At 32.6% G+C, this 18,867-nt stretch overlaps 1 pseudogene; it reads left to right on the top strand.

Annotated features, from left to right (window-relative positions):
• The window catches only part of LOC124985699 (protocadherin-15-like), a 139,421-nt pseudogene that overhangs the window by 30,570 nt on the left and 89,984 nt on the right, over positions 1-18,867 (top strand).

The raw sequence follows: 18,867 nt of genomic DNA, 5'->3' as shown, positions 1-18,867 counted from the left end.
AGTCTTTGACTGCATAGTTCTATTATTTTATCTGATGTTGTATTTGAACTTATTTAAATAGAAGACAAGACAAAAATTCCATAAACCAAATTTTATCACAATTCAAGGAATACATATGAACCCTCTTTCAAGTGCTCCTTTAATTTTATGTACTTTTTGTCAATTTTATCAACAGTAAATTTAGCTTTTAAAAATATTATTCTTTTGCATATGGATTTCCAATTTTCCCAGCACCATTTGTTGAAGAGGCTATCTTTTCTCCATTGCATATTTTTGCCCCCTTTGTCTAGTATGAGAAAATTATATTTATTTGGGTTTGTGTCCGTGTCCTCTATTCTGTACCATTGATCTACCTGTCTATTTTGGTACCAATACCATGACGTTTTTGTTACTATTGCTTTGTAGTACAGTTGAAGTTCTGGTATTGCAATACCCCCTGCTTCATTTTTCCTGTGAAGGATTGCTTTAGCAATTCTGGGTTTCTTATTCTTCCAGATGAATTTCATGATTGCTTGTTCTATTTCTGTAAGGTACATTGTTGGGATTTTAATTGGAATTGCATTGAATCTGTATAGCACTTTTGGTAGTATGGCCATTTTGACAAACTAAACCCATATCTCTCACTGTGCATGAAACTAAACTCAAAATGGATTAAGGACCTCGGAATCAGACCAAAGACCCTACATCTTATAGAAGAAAAAGTAGGTCCAGATCTTCAACATGTCGGCTTAGGACCAGACTTCCTCAACAGGACTCCCATAGCACAAGAAATAAAAGCAAGAATCAACAACTGGGATAGATACAAACTAAAAAGCTTTCTCTCAGCAAAGGAAACTATCAGCAGTGCAAAGAAAGAGCCTACAGAGTGGGAGAAAATCTTTGCCAATCATACTTCATATAGAGCACTAATCTCCAGAATCTATAAAGAATTCAAAAAACTCAACACCAAGACTACAAATAACCCAATCGACAAATGGTCTAAGGAAATGAACAGACACTTCACAGAAGAAGACCTACAAACAATCAACAAACATATGGAAAAATGTTCAACATCTCTAGTAATAAGAGAAATGCAAATCAAAACCACCCTAAGATTCCATCTCACCCCAATCAGAATGGCGATTATCAAGAATACAAGCAACAACAGATGTTGGCGAGGATATGGGGAAAAAGGTACACTCATACTTTGCTGGTGGGGCTGCAAATTAGTGCAGCCACTCTGGAAGTCAGTATGGAGATTCCTTAGAAAACTTGGAATGGAACTACCATTTGACCCAGCTATCCCACTCCTTGGCCTATACCCAAAGGACTTAAAATCAGCATACTACAGAGATACAGCCACATCAATGTTCATTGCTGCTCAATTCACCATAGCCAGATTGTGGAACCAACCTAGATGCCCTTCAGTTGATGAATGGATAAAGAAATTGTGGCATATATATACAATGGAATATTACTCAGCCATAAAGAATGATAAAATTATGGCATTTGCAGGCAAATGGATGAAATTGGAGAATATCATGCTAAGTGAGATAAGCCAATCTCAAAAAACCAAAGGAAGAATGATCTCGCTGATAAGTGGATGATGATACATAATGGGGCGTGGGAGGGGTTAGTTTTTAGGGTTAGAGTGAGGGTTAAGGAGGGGGGCAAGAATGAGGGAAGGAAGGTCTGTATAGAGGGAAAATAGTGATGGGAGAGGTGGGGGGAAGCGGAAAAATAACAGAATGAATCAACCAACATCATCCTATGTAAATTTATGATTACACAAATGGTATGCCTTTACTCTATGTACAAAAAGAGAAACAACATGTATCCCATTTGTTTACAATAAAAATATATATATATTATTCTTTAATTTCAGGCCCCCAGTGACTCTTCATTTTTAAATCATGTATTAAAAAGTTAAATTAGAAGAGGACTGATGATACATTACGTGTTATAAATGAATGAATTAGTTATATGAATTAATAGTGAAAAATTTGTTTTTTAAAAAATCTGAGAAACTCCTTATTTGACAATAATTTATTACTTCTGAAATTAAGTAATATATTTTGATTTTATCCAATGGAAAGAAAAGAAGAAATGATAAATCACATTCTATCAGTCAAAAAATGGTAGAATGGTAGAACATTTTGTATTAGTAAATATATTTATCAAAAGACAACTATCGGCCTATAAATCTAATTTTGTTTCCTGATGCTTTATAAAGTAAATATTCATTAATTTTCAAAATTGAATAGTTTATAGAATTCACATAAAAATGCTTGAATATCCTTTGTAAGTTGAAAAGATCACACTGGATTAAATTATTGCATAGTAGTTATGCAGTGTCCCACTCCTTCATTTCATTCTTCCTATTGTTTATACCTAGCCCATTTTACTTAATTTGTTTTGATTCTACCTTCTCTGTCCATCTAACCTTATAGCCCCTGATTTATGCCAACTCCTTCCTTTTGTATTCAAAGTATATGTGACTCCAAGTAGAATATGTAATTTGCCCAATTTTGTAAGTGATACTTTCCAGGGCATAAAACAATAATAAAATAGGTCTTGCCTGGCAATAAATAGAAAAGAATTGAGATTTTCAACCTAATGTTCATTATCAGAGAGGTTCATTTAATTCTAGCCAGGAGAAAATTGCATTTTTATAGTATGTTTTTATTCTTATAGAAAGAATTGTGCTGTAACAATTAAGACAAAGGTTAATGAGAAGATATTTCATCTAGAAGTAAATCTGTTTTAAACATTCACTAACAAACAGGAATTTAAATGCTTTTAGTGGTATGCATTGGATTTAAATTCCTTCTAAATTATGCCAGTTCCTTTACCCCATATTTGCATCCTGATTGTGCAGTTGAGATAATAAAAATTAACACAAAGTATTATTTTTAATATTTGAAAAATGAGATGGCAATTTTCATGTTAAAGCTAAAAGATTAGTTGCAGCCATCATATTTATGTAGTTTTTAAAGACAAAGAGATTAATGATGGGACCTACAAAAGTAAGCTCATCTCAGTAACTAAATAGACAAGCAATATCTACTTCCTTGAGGAAATTCAGTTTTTCAAAATAATCCCAATCTATGACTAAAATGTTTTCTTACATCTAACTTCTAATAAGTGGTATGCAATTCAATTTGTCAGAAATTAGCAACTTATGTCTCTACTGTTCAAACCTTGTATATTAGTTATCGGTTACAGCCTGACATTATTACTGCAAAATTTAATTGGTCAGAACAAAAAAATGCATCATTTAGTCTGCAGGTTAGGAACCCAGTCATGAGTTAGCTGTGTCTTCAATTTTATGATTTCACAAGTCTTTAATCAAAACTTCAGCCACAGATAGCATCCCATTGGAGGTTCAACCAAAGAAAGACACACTTCCAAGCTCAAGGATTTGTTATCAGGTTTTGGTTCCCTATGGGATATTGTACCGAGGATTTAGTTTTTTGCTGACCATTGATCAGACATCACCTTCATTTCTTGCCTGTGGACGACTCTATTAGGCAGTTAACATCATTAAATCCAGAAAGGGATATAACCAGTGGAGTCTACTAGCAAAAATAAAGTCACAAGTTGTAGTCTTATGTAACATAGTCACTCAAGTGACTAGGCCATGTTCTTTTGTTAGAAATGAGTCAAGGCGTGACACTCATGTAAGAGAACAGAAATGCACAAGGTTAGGAAACCTAGGAGGGGGAAAGAGTTACAGGTCATCTTAGAGACGGTCTGCCCTATGCTGTCTCCATAGCCTTCTAATTTTAATCCTGTCCAAGTTTCATGATTTTGTAATCAACATGGTCAATCTTTAAAACAATGTGACTAAAAAAATACTCTTAATGCCTGTTTATAATCTAAAATACCATACAATTTCATAGTCAAAGCCATCTGTCAAAACCAACCTTACTTTTATAAGTGCTATTCTTTTTGTGATTGATTAATTTCATTTATGGTTCAGAGTTACCGAAGACATTCCTATTTCACAGAAGCAACACCATGACAATGTCTGAATGAACTGCTTATGGAATATAATTGTGTCAGAGATGTGTATTTATTTATATACCATTAAGATTGTATTGTCCCAAGTCAAACCACTTAGACTAAAATTGGAGCATCCATGATTATTCAGTTTGGATGTTGTTATCAAAAGAAGGCATAAATATTCAGGAGAATAAATAAACAAATAAATAATCATGCACAAGCACAAAATAGTTTAGACAAGATGCTTAAAAAGATTTGCATATAATTAGTCTTACAGACTGTATTTGGGGTTCAGAATCTATTAGAGAAGGCTTAAGTGAAAGCACAATATAATTGCACAACATGAGAGAAATGAGGGTGATATGAAAAAAAAATGTTGAAAGAAAAAGAATATTAGAACAATTGGCAATAGCATTTTCTTATAAGATTGAGGCCAGAGGTAAAGCTTACAGAAATCTGATGGGTTATAGTAACTGCAATAGAAAAAAGATGTAAAAATGTTGCTAGGCTCTTATATTTAATCCTTTTTTAAATCTACTGAGAATGGATGACATTAAATACTTGTGAAATATAAAGAAAGATTGCATGGCATAAATTTATGAAGATAGTTATGATAGCTTACTTAAGATAACCAATTTACAAAAATAAATTATATTTTGAAAACAAAATAATGTATTAATGAAAACATTTTTTGAAGTAGGTAGATAACCAAAATACTAGGGGAATAACATTTCAACGTTAGAGCAAAATAAGTGAATTAAAAGTAAATGTGAATTTTGTTATGCCATCCATCAAATACTTTGATATACTTAGAAATTTATAGTAGGTCAGGATTAGCATGAGAAAAATTATATGAAGACCATTTGCTTAAATATGAACACAAGAGCAACATTTTATTTCAACAAGTTGAGTTAGCAAATGTATCCAATTTTTGGTTTCATTTCAGAAGTTACTTTGGAAATTGAAAAGAATTTTGTATATAATATCACAGATAATAGAATAATATTTTTTATTTTAATTAAAAATAATATATATTATAAGGCATTCTAACAATAGTACTTGCATAATTTTGAACATAATTTTTTAGGGTTGAAGTTATTTTAATGTGATATTTTCCTCAAAAGCACCATATTATGCACGTGTAAAATATTATACACACTCTGTTATTAGACTCAAAACTGTTTATTATTGCAAATAAATAGATACTCCTATGCATCTCTAGAATGACCAAAATCTAGAACGCTGACAATAACAAGTGCTGGTAAGAATGAGGAGCAATAGCAACTCTCCTTCATTAATGAAAATAAAAATTTCTACAGCCACTTTGGTCTGTTTCTTTAAAACTAAACCAAGTCTTACCATATGATCCAGAAGTCATACTCCTCTGTATTTATCCAAAGGAGTTGAAAATTTGTGGTCATACAAAACCCTGTACTTTGATGTTTATAGCACCCTTATTCTCAATTGCCAAAATATGGAATTATCAAAGGTGTCTTCATATATGGAAATAAATTGCAGTACATCTAACCCATAGAATATTATTCAGTTGTAAAATAAATGAGGTATCCAGTGATGAAAAGGTGCTGAGTAAGGTAAGGTGCATATTACTAATCTGAAAAGAGGTCATATGGTATGACTATCAATTCGTAAACACTGCGTACTCTGCAAATCCATTTCTCTATGACATTTCTAGAAAAGGCAAAACTGGGCCTACTAAAAAGATCAGCGTTTGTTAGGGATTGGTTCGGAAGTGAACAAATAGGTGAAGTGCAGACAATATTTAGGGCAGTAGAAATTCTTTGTATGATACTATAATGGTGAATATTGGTCATTAAACATTTGTCCAAATCACAGAATATATAACACAAAAAAGTAAAACCTAAAGAAAACTGTAGATTTGAGGAGATTATGATATGCAATCCATATCTCAAATATAGCACTATAACATGGGATGTTGTTAATGGAGGAGGCTGTTACATGTGGGAGCATAAGGTATATGGGAAATCTCTTATGTTCCTCTCAATTTTTCTGTGAACATAAAGTGACTTTAAAAAATAGTCTTAAAAATAAATCATTATCTTTAAACCTGCAGACCTCCTCCAGTAAGTGAACTTGCAACCAGGGGGACCACAGTTGGTGTAATTTCTGCTGCAGCCATCAATCAAAGTATTGTGTACTCCATTGTTTCTGGAAATGAAGAAGGTGAGTTGATTTGGGTTTTCAAAATAAAACAATAAAATTGTCAACGATCCATTATTACTAGACACTGTTGTCCCCACAGCAAGTGCTCAACATCTTACTTTTCTCATTGTCTTTCTTTTTTGCTAATACAGTGCCATTATGCCTCCTGCCTTGATATAAATGAGGTTCTTAATCCAACCAAATTGACAATTCAAATTAACCATTACACTGAAGGAGATTAAACATGGCTTCACATACTCTACCACTGAGCTATACCTGCAGACCTTCAAACTTACCTTTTCAACATTTATTATTTGTATGAAAGATTATATTATATCTAATCATATCTTGTCATGAATAGCTTTGGATAAAATATGTGGTTTTCCGTCTGAAATAATTAATAGAATCATAATTTAATAATTCATCTTGTGAACTCTGAATTGTATGATTTACAAAGGCATTTAATGAGTTGAATATATGAAGTGATAATAAAAGCCTAAAAACAAAGTCAAATAACTGAATCTAGGGCATTTCCAAGAAAAAAGTGGCAAATATATGAGCACCAAGAATTACTGGGACTCAGCTCTTTTGATCCTAAAATGAGATATCCTGCTAGTATCTTAGGTTATATTACATGGATTGGTAAAAGCCTTCTGGATCATCTTCTAATTGTAATTATTCTTTCATTAAAACTAGTGTCCTTAATTCCAATCATGTATAATCAGATAATTTATATAAGAAACATGACTTTTATATTGGGGACATATCTAATATGATTTTGTTTCCTGTCACATGACCCCTGAAACTTTATTTTCATGTCATAGAGATCATGAAGAATGTTAAATTAACCAATATATGTTCAACTTCTGATAGGCACAATGCCATCACAACTATCTACATTATGAGAACATTGTAAGGTGTTCATATTCTGGCAAAGAGGCTATGACACTTGAGTAGAAAAAATATGTAGCTGCTAGGAAAAGTGTATGGCCAACTGATATATGAGAGACATAGACATGCAGAATTTGAGACGAAGAGAAGAGATTCCATGGTAACTAAAAAGCTTCTTGATTGAGATAGGAAATGCACACTTGAAATAATAAATGGTTTTGTATAAGTTGATCTATTCTGATTAGGCTAAGTGGGAGAAGGAAGAAAGGATTCAGGGAGAACATTAGAAGGAAAACTTTGGGGAAGAGAATTATTATGGTGTCTGGAAAATAGTGAATATACCATAGCAGTAACAAAAAATTAGTGAAGAATAGAATTGGGAAGTAAATGAATAAAAGACATCATAAAGTATTTTCTTAAAATCTGGAGTCTTTAAACTACTCAATGATAATCATTTTAGATTCTTGTTTATAACTATAATATTTATGTCTTTCTACAAACTAAATTAAGATATTTAGAAATAGAAAATGAAAGTCTAAAGAGTTACAATGTGTCCTTTGTTTTTATTTGTTTGTTTTTGTGGCTTTGCCACTATTCAAAATACTAATATGGGGAATGAATGATTGTAGTTTTATATTTTTTCTCAGTATTATGAAGAAATGTGGCTCAGTAGTTAAGTACTCCTGGGTTCAATCCCTGGTTACCACCCCTACCCCCCAAAAAATAAACTCAAAGCCAGGGACACCAAAATGTACTATTTCTACCTATTTAGAAGGAATATGGAAATGAGAATAAGGGAATAACTTACTGTACTTGTAACAGGGAATTCTTTTTGGTCAAGAAAATGAATGGTCTTAAAGCAGGGGAGTCAGGGAAGCTCAGCAGTTTGTTATTGTGAAGTGCTATTTGGATTCACTGAGTTAACTCAGATCCAATGACTTACCTGTAGACTGTAAAAAAGGAAAATTATCAAGTTTCCAGAGGCCATCTGGCTTTGTCTCTCCAGACTGAATGACTGAATAGTCATTGAAGAGCTCAGTGGAGAAAAGTAAAATTTGTATAGTGATGGCCTGTTAGCCATAGTACAGGAGGGGATCAAGAAGGGCAGAGAATGGAAGTCAGGCATGGTGGTACACTCCTATAAGATTATCTACTCTGGAGGCTCGGCAGAAGGATCAAAAGTTTGAGTTCAGCTTGGGAATTTTGCAAGACCCTCTTTGAGAATACAATAAAAAATAAGAGGGACCGGGGATATAGCTTAGTGGTAAATCACCTGCTTGGCATGCAGGAGACTCTGAAATCAATCCCCCCAAAATTTAAAAAGCAAAATGTCAGAAAATGACTAGAACATGAACTATTCCAGATACTTAAAAAAATTTAGGACCAAGGAAACTATTTTGGATGGTAGTTAGTTGGGTCTCAGTGACAATAATGAGTGACAATTATTCTTTCCTTTTTAATTAAAGACTGATAAGTGGAAGAAAACAGGGAAATGAATATGCATAGATAAAGAATTTCCTAACTTTATCTTCACGGTAGACACAAATTAAAGTTTTTTTTTTAATATTTTCTGATTTTATTAATATTTACATTTTTGTCAGGCATGTATTTGAATTTAGTTCACAAATTATGTCAATACAAAGGCAGAAGCTGAGAGTTTTATGATTCAAAGATAAGCATAAATTTAGTTTGTCATTCTTTTAAATCATTATTTAGAAAACAAGTCTAGTAGTCAATTCTTACAAATCTAATTCATTTTCCTATTCCCAGGAACTTTTATAAGCTCAATTAATCAATCTTGTTCATGTTTGTATCCCTAGTGGTATCTTGTACCTAATTAGACCCCTGTGTAATATCTTAAAAATAATTACAGACAAGCAGCTCAAAGAAAATCATTATTTTAAATGCTGTCACTTTTCATTTTGTAAGCTATGGCCAGTTATTTATTTATAGCATATTCTTATCATCAAGATTCCTAGACAAAGATTGCTGTGTTTAAGTTTTATGTTTTATTAAAATGCACAAGAAAGTTAGACACTTGAGCCAGTCCAGTGGCTCAATTTTGTTTATGGGCAATTCCCACTAGATGATATTCCATAAATACTAAATATAGACAAGCAGTAAAGAGGCTATATCATTAAAATACAGTATGAGCAAAAATTTTATAACTCAGATGATTTAGCAATTAAATAGTTCTTGTTCAAAACTACCTTAATAGAATAGAGAAAAAGCAAATGCTAAAAGAATTTTATTCGATTAATTGTTTAACATTCCTGACTTTAGTATCATATAAGCTTGAACCTCTCCTGATTTCTCCAACTATTATCTTTCCTAATTTTTGTAAACTTTAGAATTTTTAACATTCTATTAGGCTAAATATGTCCATATATCATAGAGTGCAAATTTTAAGCATGATAAAAGTTTGCAAAGTACTTAACTTATGGGAACACAGGAAACACTTAAAAAGTTATTATAATTCTTATGAATTCTGTGAATAACCAATGGTTATAGGTTGTGAAATGTTAGGAGACTGATCAGGTTATCTTTTGGAGTCTTTAGATTTGGATCCCATTGTCTTGATTGATAACCAGATATTACGTATACAAAATTACAAATATTTTTCCCCAAAATACTGGTCAAGATACATGCAATTATGCATGGTGTTAATGAGAAGTATACTAAAATATAGTACTTAATTAAATTCTGCAACACAGAATGGAAAATTTGCTTCATGAAGTCTTTCAGTACCTTGGGAGGGAAATTCCAACCTTTTGATACAGATAATGAGATATAGTCTACTTTCACTGGTATGGAAGACATTGGTCATTCTCAATCGCTCTTGGAATGAATATTTAGTTGGAAACAACCAAACTCACTTTCTTTCTTTCTTTTTTTTTATAAAACAATGCGTGCAAAAATTAATCTTCATGGTTTTAGATGTAAAAGCATACTCAAGTATGTACTAGCTACCTAAAGACAAGAAAATTCTCTTTCCTTTTTTTTTTTTTTTTCTTTTGTTGGGGGAAGGGGGCTCTTGACATAAACTGTCCTGTCCCTTATTTCTTCTAACTCACAAATTCTAGAGACACTTCAAGACTCCCTTGGATCTTAAAATGACTCACAGTGTGATTTGTCTAAGGTTTGTGGTGTTCTGTACACAGGGGGAAAAGGAAGAAGTGCATGTACATACACAGTCATATACCCAACATTGCTCACATTATCTGACAGTGGTAATAAAGTTCAGAGGGGAGTTAAATAAAACCAGATAACCATGTGAGATTATTAAAAGCCTTTGTTTCATGCTAACTTTTTATATGAATTCTTTATGTTTTTAATATTATATGATTTATGTCTTGTTCCACATAGTAATATCTAGAGTGGCTAATGCATAGTATTACCTCAAAACTATATAGAATGTTTGCATAAATAACCAATTGGTAGAATGAACAAATGAGTGACTATTGATTTTAATACTTGACTTAAAGTATTATATTTGTATTTTCTAAAATCACTGTGATGGTCAGGATGCAGAACACATTGAAAAGAGATGGCAAGGGAAGCAGATGATATATAATCACATGGACAAAGTACCAAAAAACTTGCATATATGGGAAGTTAAAGGGTTGTGAGAATAATGACACAAGAAATATTATTTAAGAACGTATTTACTTGTTTATGAGGCAGATATATATAAAATTTGGTGATCAACCAGATATGAAGTTAACTGATGACCAAATTGTTACTCTGTAAATTTTTACTTTTTTTTTTTTTTTTTTTTTGATACCAGGGCTTGAACCCAGTATGCTTAACCACTGAGCCACATCCCCAGCCCTTTTTACATTTTAGTTTTAGACAGAGTCTCACTACGTTACTTAGGGCCTTGCTAAATTGCTGAGGCTGGCTTTGAACTCTTGATCCTCCTGACTCAGCCTCCCATGTCTTTGAGATTACAGGTATGCACCACTATGCTAGCTATTTTTCCCAATTTAAATGACTCACCCATTTAATGAAGAATAATGACATCATTAATTAGTATATTTTCTGAGAACTCTATCTTATGCATAATTCCAAAAAGACACAGCAGATTTAATTTTTATGTATTTCTGAATGACAGAGAAGAAATGTTTTCAGAAAAGTGATATAGTTTAAGGCTCTTCCTTTTCTTTACATATTTGAATGTAGAGCTGTTGTCTCCTTTGATTCTAGTGGTAAAAATGGTACACTGCTAAGATAAAAATGGATTTTTTTTTTGATAAACTATCATTGATGGTAGCTAACTGAAGTGCAAGTCAGGACCCTTGCACCGAAGAACAGAGAAGCATAATCAGCCATAAACCTTATTCCCCTGCTGGTCCCCATCCCTATTGACTTAGCACATTTTCCCTCTGTGTTCTAGCTCTTTCAGTTCAAGAATTATGAGAAGGAATGAAGCAGAGGGTAATGCAATAGTATCAACAAGATATGGGTAAAAGTGTAGGGTTTGTCTTATGTCCAAAAAAAAAAAAAAAAACGGAAGAAAGAAAGGGAAAAAGCCTCTTCCTTTCTTCCTAACTTCCTTTCCTTTTGTTAATAAGACAAGACAGGTTCCTCATTAATTTGTTCAATCAACACAGACATCCTATATACCCATTATGTACTGCAGTGCTACTAGTTGGTATTCATTTCTGAAAACTTGAGAGAGGGCATTCATTACAGGATAAAATATTAAAATAAAATTTTTCTAATAAATACTTTGTAGATCAACTGCCATATATTTGATCATAATTAAAATACATTGGATAAGTTTTCTTAGGCAGCATGTTGGAATTCTTATTTTAATCTACTTTTGCAGAATTCTTAACCATTTATTTTCCGTTTTATCTGGTTTGAACATTGTTTTTGTATCAGAAACATATCACTCTTGAACTAGTGACCAATTCCAATTTCTCACTAAAGGAATAATGTGGGGATGTTTCTAACATTTGAGGATGAAATGTGTTCTTTATGGTATACTTTATATGATTTAAATGACAAAATATACTGTTTATGAATCACATGATAATTATCTCTTCAGCTATATTTTTTGAGTGAATGCTAACTTCTAAAACAAAGAATCCCTAATACATAATAAAATTTATTTCCCCTTTTGTAGAAACAAGCAATTCACTCAACAGTTTCCAACTTTTAAAATAAAAATAAAAATATTACATTGTAATTTTAAAGTAGGAGAGTATCATTGCTAGTTTCATAAGAATAATATATAATATACATGATTTATGGACATGTCTATTATTTCAGAAGGAGCCTATGTATTTCTGCCACTTTAATGTAATTGGTAATGTATATGAAGTGTTTGTGAACTTGAACCATTGGGTCCTTTTGTTAAAATTAGCAGGCCAGGTACCAGTTGCACCTCTGTAACCTCTGTAATCCTATCGACTCCTAGTCTGAGGCAGGAGAATGGCAAGTTCAAGGTCACCTTCAGCAGGTTAGCAAGACCCTTACCAACTTAGGGATAACCTGTTGCAAAATTTTAAAAGAAATAAATTTTAAAATGCTGGATATGTGACTTAGTAAGTGTCCTTGGGTTCAATCCCCAGTACAAGAACAAACAAAAAAATAACAGTATACAGTACTTTAGAGCATGGTACTTTAGTGTTTATTAATCAATTAAAATAAAGACATTATATCAAAAGAAATAGTGGCAATTTTGCATTATTATACCAAAAGTATCATTACTGGTGTCCTCTGGATTTGGCGAATTAGGTATTCATGTAGGAAAAACTTTTAAGTATGATAAGTGTTTATCCCCATGCATTTGTTTTTCTAATGAATAAACATTAATAAAAAATGTTTTCTTTCTTGTCTTCCAGGCAATACAGCTAAAGTATACATTGAGATTCAGGATGAAAATGATCATCCCCCAGTGTTTCAGAAAAGATTCTACATTGGAGGGGTATCTGAGGATGCAAGAATGTTTGCTTCTGTGCTCAGAGTGAAGGTATGAAAAAATATACTAAGACACAGCACTGAAATGAAAGTAAAGGGTTCAGGTTCTGCAGATGAACAGTATCCATGAGGTTTGCATTAATTGTGTACTTACTCAAATTGTATAAACAAAAGCCTGAAGTTTGCAAATATATGAGCTTAATTATTCAAACTAAGACACAGATTGTTTATATGAGCTGACTATGGAAACAACTTCATTTTTATTTTTACCAATAAGTGAGAAAATTATGTTTTATAATAAAGAACTTTAAAAAGTTTGTTTTCTTATTATGTTTTTATGCCTTTTTTAGATTTAATTCAAGATGACTTCGGATTCTCACAATGTAATTTCAAGTGGAAAATACAAAATCACTGATCTCCACTTGAAGAAATAATATTTTTAAAGGTTTAATAATTTTGTTCTACAATACTTTTTTGAAATTTTAATGTTGACTAAATTTATGCAGAAAATAATACTACTAATGATAATACTTAAGATAAAATAAAATATTTAAAATAAAATGTGCATCCCAAAGACATGCCCCCAGGGACCCATCTCCTGTAACCACAACCTACTTGCATAGAGTTACCAACCAGTTAATCCATTCAAGTGGATTAATGCACTGATTATGTTAAGGTTCTCATAACCCAATCATTTCATAATCTTGCAATGTCTTAAACATGAGCTTTGGAGAGACACCTCATACCTAAACCATAATACATAAAAGTACAGATTTGATTATAAAAATATCTTTCAAATAAATATTTTTTTTTTACATTTAGTGCATGCTGTTTTAACCTCAGCAATAGCCTATGACACAAATACTGGGAAAGGTTAAGTATCATCGAGATTAATAAAATTATCACAAGTATGAAGATATTTTCTAGAAGTGTAGTAAGAATCCCTCTGTTTACAAGTTGCAAATATGAAAAACACAGTGTCAGAAAAGAATGAATTACAATGTTGATACAATGTTGATTTCATGTTTACTCAAACCAAAATGATCTTGAACATTGCATCTCTGAATTATTAAAGATGTCAGACTTAAAGAATTTATGGAGTAAAAGAAAGAATTTTGAAAAGGCAGCAAGCAAACGCAGAGTTCTCACACTCAAATTGTTTATTTTATTTTCTAAATAAGCAGAAAATGGTGGTGACGAATTTTAGCAGAATGATGCTGTTGATAGAAAAAAGTCAAGTTGATGATCAGAGGATACAAATCTTAGTGGCAGAAGGTATAGAGAAGTTCAAGGCTGGCAATGCAGATGGCAGTATACTCTATCTAGACAGAGGGGTGAACTTCTGAGGGCTCCTGGTCTCCAATTCTGTTCCTGTTCACCTGGGTCTGATGGAGAACATTCCCTGTACCTTCCTGAGGGTTAGTGTGTGTTCCCCCATGTAGCTTCCATGCGACTTACAGATGAGATCACTGCATCACAGGAGCAGTAAGTAACATTCCTAAATTGTATAGCTGGTCAGTAGAGAAGCCAGGATCTGCAGCCAATCACTTGGATTCTTTTCTATATCTGCTCCTACATCTCTCTGAGGCATTATATTCCACCACATGGACTGCAGATGTTTCTCACTAACACTGCTTGAGAACCAGGTACCCAGTAAAGTCTTCAGTTACTTCTAATTGTTTGTTTGTTTATATGTTATTTATCATTAAAATACCAAGTGCCCTAGGACAACCATTACATTTGAGAGTTACATTTTAGAGGTCCAACAGTCTATATCACTTAATTCGGAAATCTTCATCACCATGTATTTCTCAGTACTTGTGGATCATGTCACTGTAAGCTGGTGGGTAGTTTTATAACAATTTCTAATTGTCTCCCTAGTTATGCACAACACATATAAATAGTGCAGTCCTGAAGTAAAGGTCTCACCCAATGCTTATTAAAATTCCTCTTTGTCAAGTGTGAGGAAGCAAAGAAGTATTCAAACCCCTTCCATTGTTTCAAGAGAGAGAGGTGTTTCCTAAGGAGATCTTATGCTTGTATTCCTTCACATTTTGGCATAGCATCTGACTGCTTATGGTTTGTGCTTTAAACAAACTGAATGTATATAGGTACCTGATGGTGCATTGCTTTCTTGACTATTACCTTGTGACTGAATTACTGTGTCTGGTGTAGCAGTTAAACACATTATTTTGTTATCATTTATCTGTGTGCCTTTTTTCCCTACAAGAATTCAGATTTCATTTAGGTAGATGTTATGTTTCTCCTACACACATTCTATAGCATGTCCAACATTTCCAACTGATGTTTGTTTATGATTTGTATTTTTTCATTCATTTTTACTTATATCCACTCCTTTTGATAAATTACTGATTTTTAAGTTAACAAAACACACTTTACATGAAACATTTTAGAGCAAATTATAGCACTAAGAATAATATTGCCCTTGACCTTCCTGATAGTTCACTTCTTATTAAAATTAGGAATATAGACTTGCTAATATTTTTTGAACGTTATACTTTTTTAATAGTTTTCCATTTATTGAACTCCACTGGCAAAAAGCAAATGTTAAGAAAATGATTTTACCTTAACAACTAACAACTGGCTTATTTTTGTTTTATGGTCTGGTTTACTCAGCTTTTTCGATACTGTGACTTAAAGACCTGAGCAGAACAATCATAGAGGAGGAAAAGTTTATTTAGGGACTCATGGTTTCAGAGGTCCCAGTCCATAGATGACTGGCACCATTCCTTGGGGCTCGAGTGGTGAAGAAAAGTATAGTGGAGGGAAGCAGCTCACATGACGATCAGAAAGCAGGGAGAGAGGGAGAGAGGGAGAGAGAGAGAGAGAGATCTCCACTTGCCAAATCAAATATATACCCAAGCCCCCACTCACCCACCTCCTCCAGCCACACTTTAAGTGCCTTCAGTTAATCAATTGCATTTGGTGATTAATTCACTGATTGTATTAAGGCTCTCATAACCCAATTATTTCTCCTCTAACCCTTCTTGCATTGTCTTACACATGAACTTTTGGGGGACACCTTACATTCAAACCATAGCAGTTCCCTTCTTTCTAGACCCTTATTTTTGTGAATGGAAATGTTTATTTGCTACCTTTATAATATTGGATGCTTGTAAATAGTTTTTTATTTTTATATCAGAGAAGACTTTGGACTTGAACTTTTGGGCAATCCTCAAACTGTTGAGTCTGTGGGGACTCTTGGAAATGAACTAACTGTATTTTGCATTGTGAGGTGGTCATGAACTTTTGGGATCCAGGGCAACATTATGGTTTGGATGTGAGATATCCCACAAAATATCACATGAGAGACTATGCAAGAAGGTTTAGAGGATAAATAATTGGGTTAAGAGGGCCTTAACCTAGTCAGTGAATTAACCTGATGGGATTAACTGAGTGGCAATTGAAGGCAGGTAGGGTATGGCAGGAGGAGGTAAGACATTGGGCATATGACTTTGGGGTATATATTTGTATTTGGCAAATGGATGTCCCTCTCTCTCTCTCTGCTTTCTGATCATCATGTGGGCTGCTTCCCTCCACCACACTCTTCTCCCATGATGTTCTGTCTAAGCTCGAGCCCTGAGGAATGGGACCAGCTGACTATGGACTGAGATCTCTGAAACCATGAGCTCCTAAATAAACTTTTCCTCCTCTATGATTGTTTTGATTAGGTTTTAAACCACAGTATTGAAAAAACTGAATAAGACATGTTCACAGATCATATCATAGTTTATCTACTGAAATCTCAGAGAAAAATAATTGATACATCTTTACAACTTTAGAAGATGAGTGCAATATCAATGGCGGCATACTAAATTTCTCTTTGGTTTTCATTACACATTCTTATTTTATTTTCTATCATCTTTTTCTCTATTTCTATAGTGTTAAATCTTATTATTTTTAGAAGTACCTCACTTCTCTTTTGGAATACTGTTAGGTATATGCAAACAGTTAATCACTAAAATCTATTCTGTTTCTACACAGTATTCTTTTATTAATTTTTAAAGAACATATTATATTGTTCCTGTTAGTATTATGTTGTACTACAGATCACTTTAATTTATTCCTCCTATGTGACTTAAATATTACATTACTTTTGATAGTCCATGCATTCTAAGTCTGTATTTTACCTGTGTATAAGTTGAGAACCATGAAAACCTATCAACGGTTTCTCATGACAGCATTTTTCCTTAATGATCTGAACAAATAAAACATTATAGCTATGTTGCTTTTAATGCAAGAGGACAGCATGTCTATTTTTGTGGACAAAAATTGAGTATAAAATAAAATAATTCTGCATGTATCTTATACTCTTTTATTTCTCCCTCATTGCTCTCTACACAAGTAAGTCATTTTATTGTCCACAGAAGGGAAACAAAAGATCATCATTCACTTTACAGAAATTTGATTTGTGCAAGTTGGTTTGAAAGTAGTTTAATTCAGAATGGCCTTTGTTTTCTTTCCTTCAAATAGAAATAAAACTAATTTTTCCAGTATTTGCTTGTCTGAAAAATGAAGAAAGTTTGGATAATTAAAAGTAGAAGAAGAGTAGCTCGTATAACTGGAAAACTCCTAAAAAGTGGAAAGTTTGAAAACCTTTTATGACTCCACAGTCACTGAACATGATATGTGAAGCAAAAGTAGTTTATACAGTGAATAGTCAAATCATTCAGTGGTTTGTCTATTTCCAAGTCTGAGTGCACAGTGGTATGACTAGAAATTTATTCAATGTCTGCATATGGTTCAGATGATTAAATGTGTAACAATCCAGGGTAAGGGTGAGGGATGTTATTTTTTGAGTTAAGCTTGAGTTTTTCTTAGGAGTTTTTATGTTACAGTGCAACGACGATTGTGTGTTCTCCTAGCTTATGTTTCAAGAACCATATTCTCCATTATTTCACACAGATTTGTCAGAAATATCGACACTTGGTTCTCCCTTTTAAAAATCTCAGAATTTTTCTGAACCTCCATTTAACTCTGTGTTGTACTGACCCAGCAGAGGAGACTTATAACACCAATTTTAGCAAAAATTAGAAAATTGAGCTTTGACAGTCAGTTTTCATTCATACTTCTATAAATATATCTTAATTTGAATTGTCTATTAATATATACTATAAAAAGTTTCTTAAAATGTGTTTTGTAGAAAATGTATTTCCAAATAAGTTGTAAGGAATAATGATTTTCCCTAGTAGTTCTAATTATTTTATGTAGTGAAATTCATCAGTTGTGAGGAGAGATTTTATACATAAGGATAATATAATTTGCATTTGTTTGTTCATTAGTCACTATAGAGCTCAAAATTGCATGTCTTTTACAATGTTTTCAAGTGGGCAAAAAAATGTGTGCATTCACAAAAACTCAGTCTAATGAACAATAATAATGAAATCTAAACTAGGGATTCCCATCAAATAGATACTGAAATTTTATATGATGATTGCACTAGTTTTGGTAAACATATTTCTATATTTTATAGTGTATCATTTTATTCCCAGGGTTTTTTTTTTTTCTCCTCTAAACATGCATGGTCTTTTAGGACCCCAGTAATCTAGAAAAATTTGAAAGTCAATAAGTTTTATAGTATTTGAAACACTTCAATACTACCCAAGTGCATAGACCCCAAGACATGCTGTAAATCAATATCAAAGAAAATATTTTGATGTAAACTTTTATTAGAAAATATGTATTAGGTATGAAATTCTGAAAAAGTGAACAGAATAACTGGGAAAACTTTCTATCTTCAGGTAGAATTTTTATTAACTTACCTAGAGAACAGTTTTTAAAAGAATGTTTAAAATAAGGGCACATTGGAGATTTTTGATTCTGTTCACATCATACCATAGAATAAAATAAAATTGAGTCAGA

This window comes from Sciurus carolinensis, chromosome 5 (genome assembly GCF_902686445.1).
Source record: "Sciurus carolinensis chromosome 5, mSciCar1.2, whole genome shotgun sequence".
Classification (NCBI taxonomy): Eukaryota; Metazoa; Chordata; class Mammalia; order Rodentia; family Sciuridae; genus Sciurus; species Sciurus carolinensis.
The sequence above is the reverse complement of the archived record's forward strand: the minus strand, read 5'-3'. Positions and strand labels throughout refer to the sequence as shown.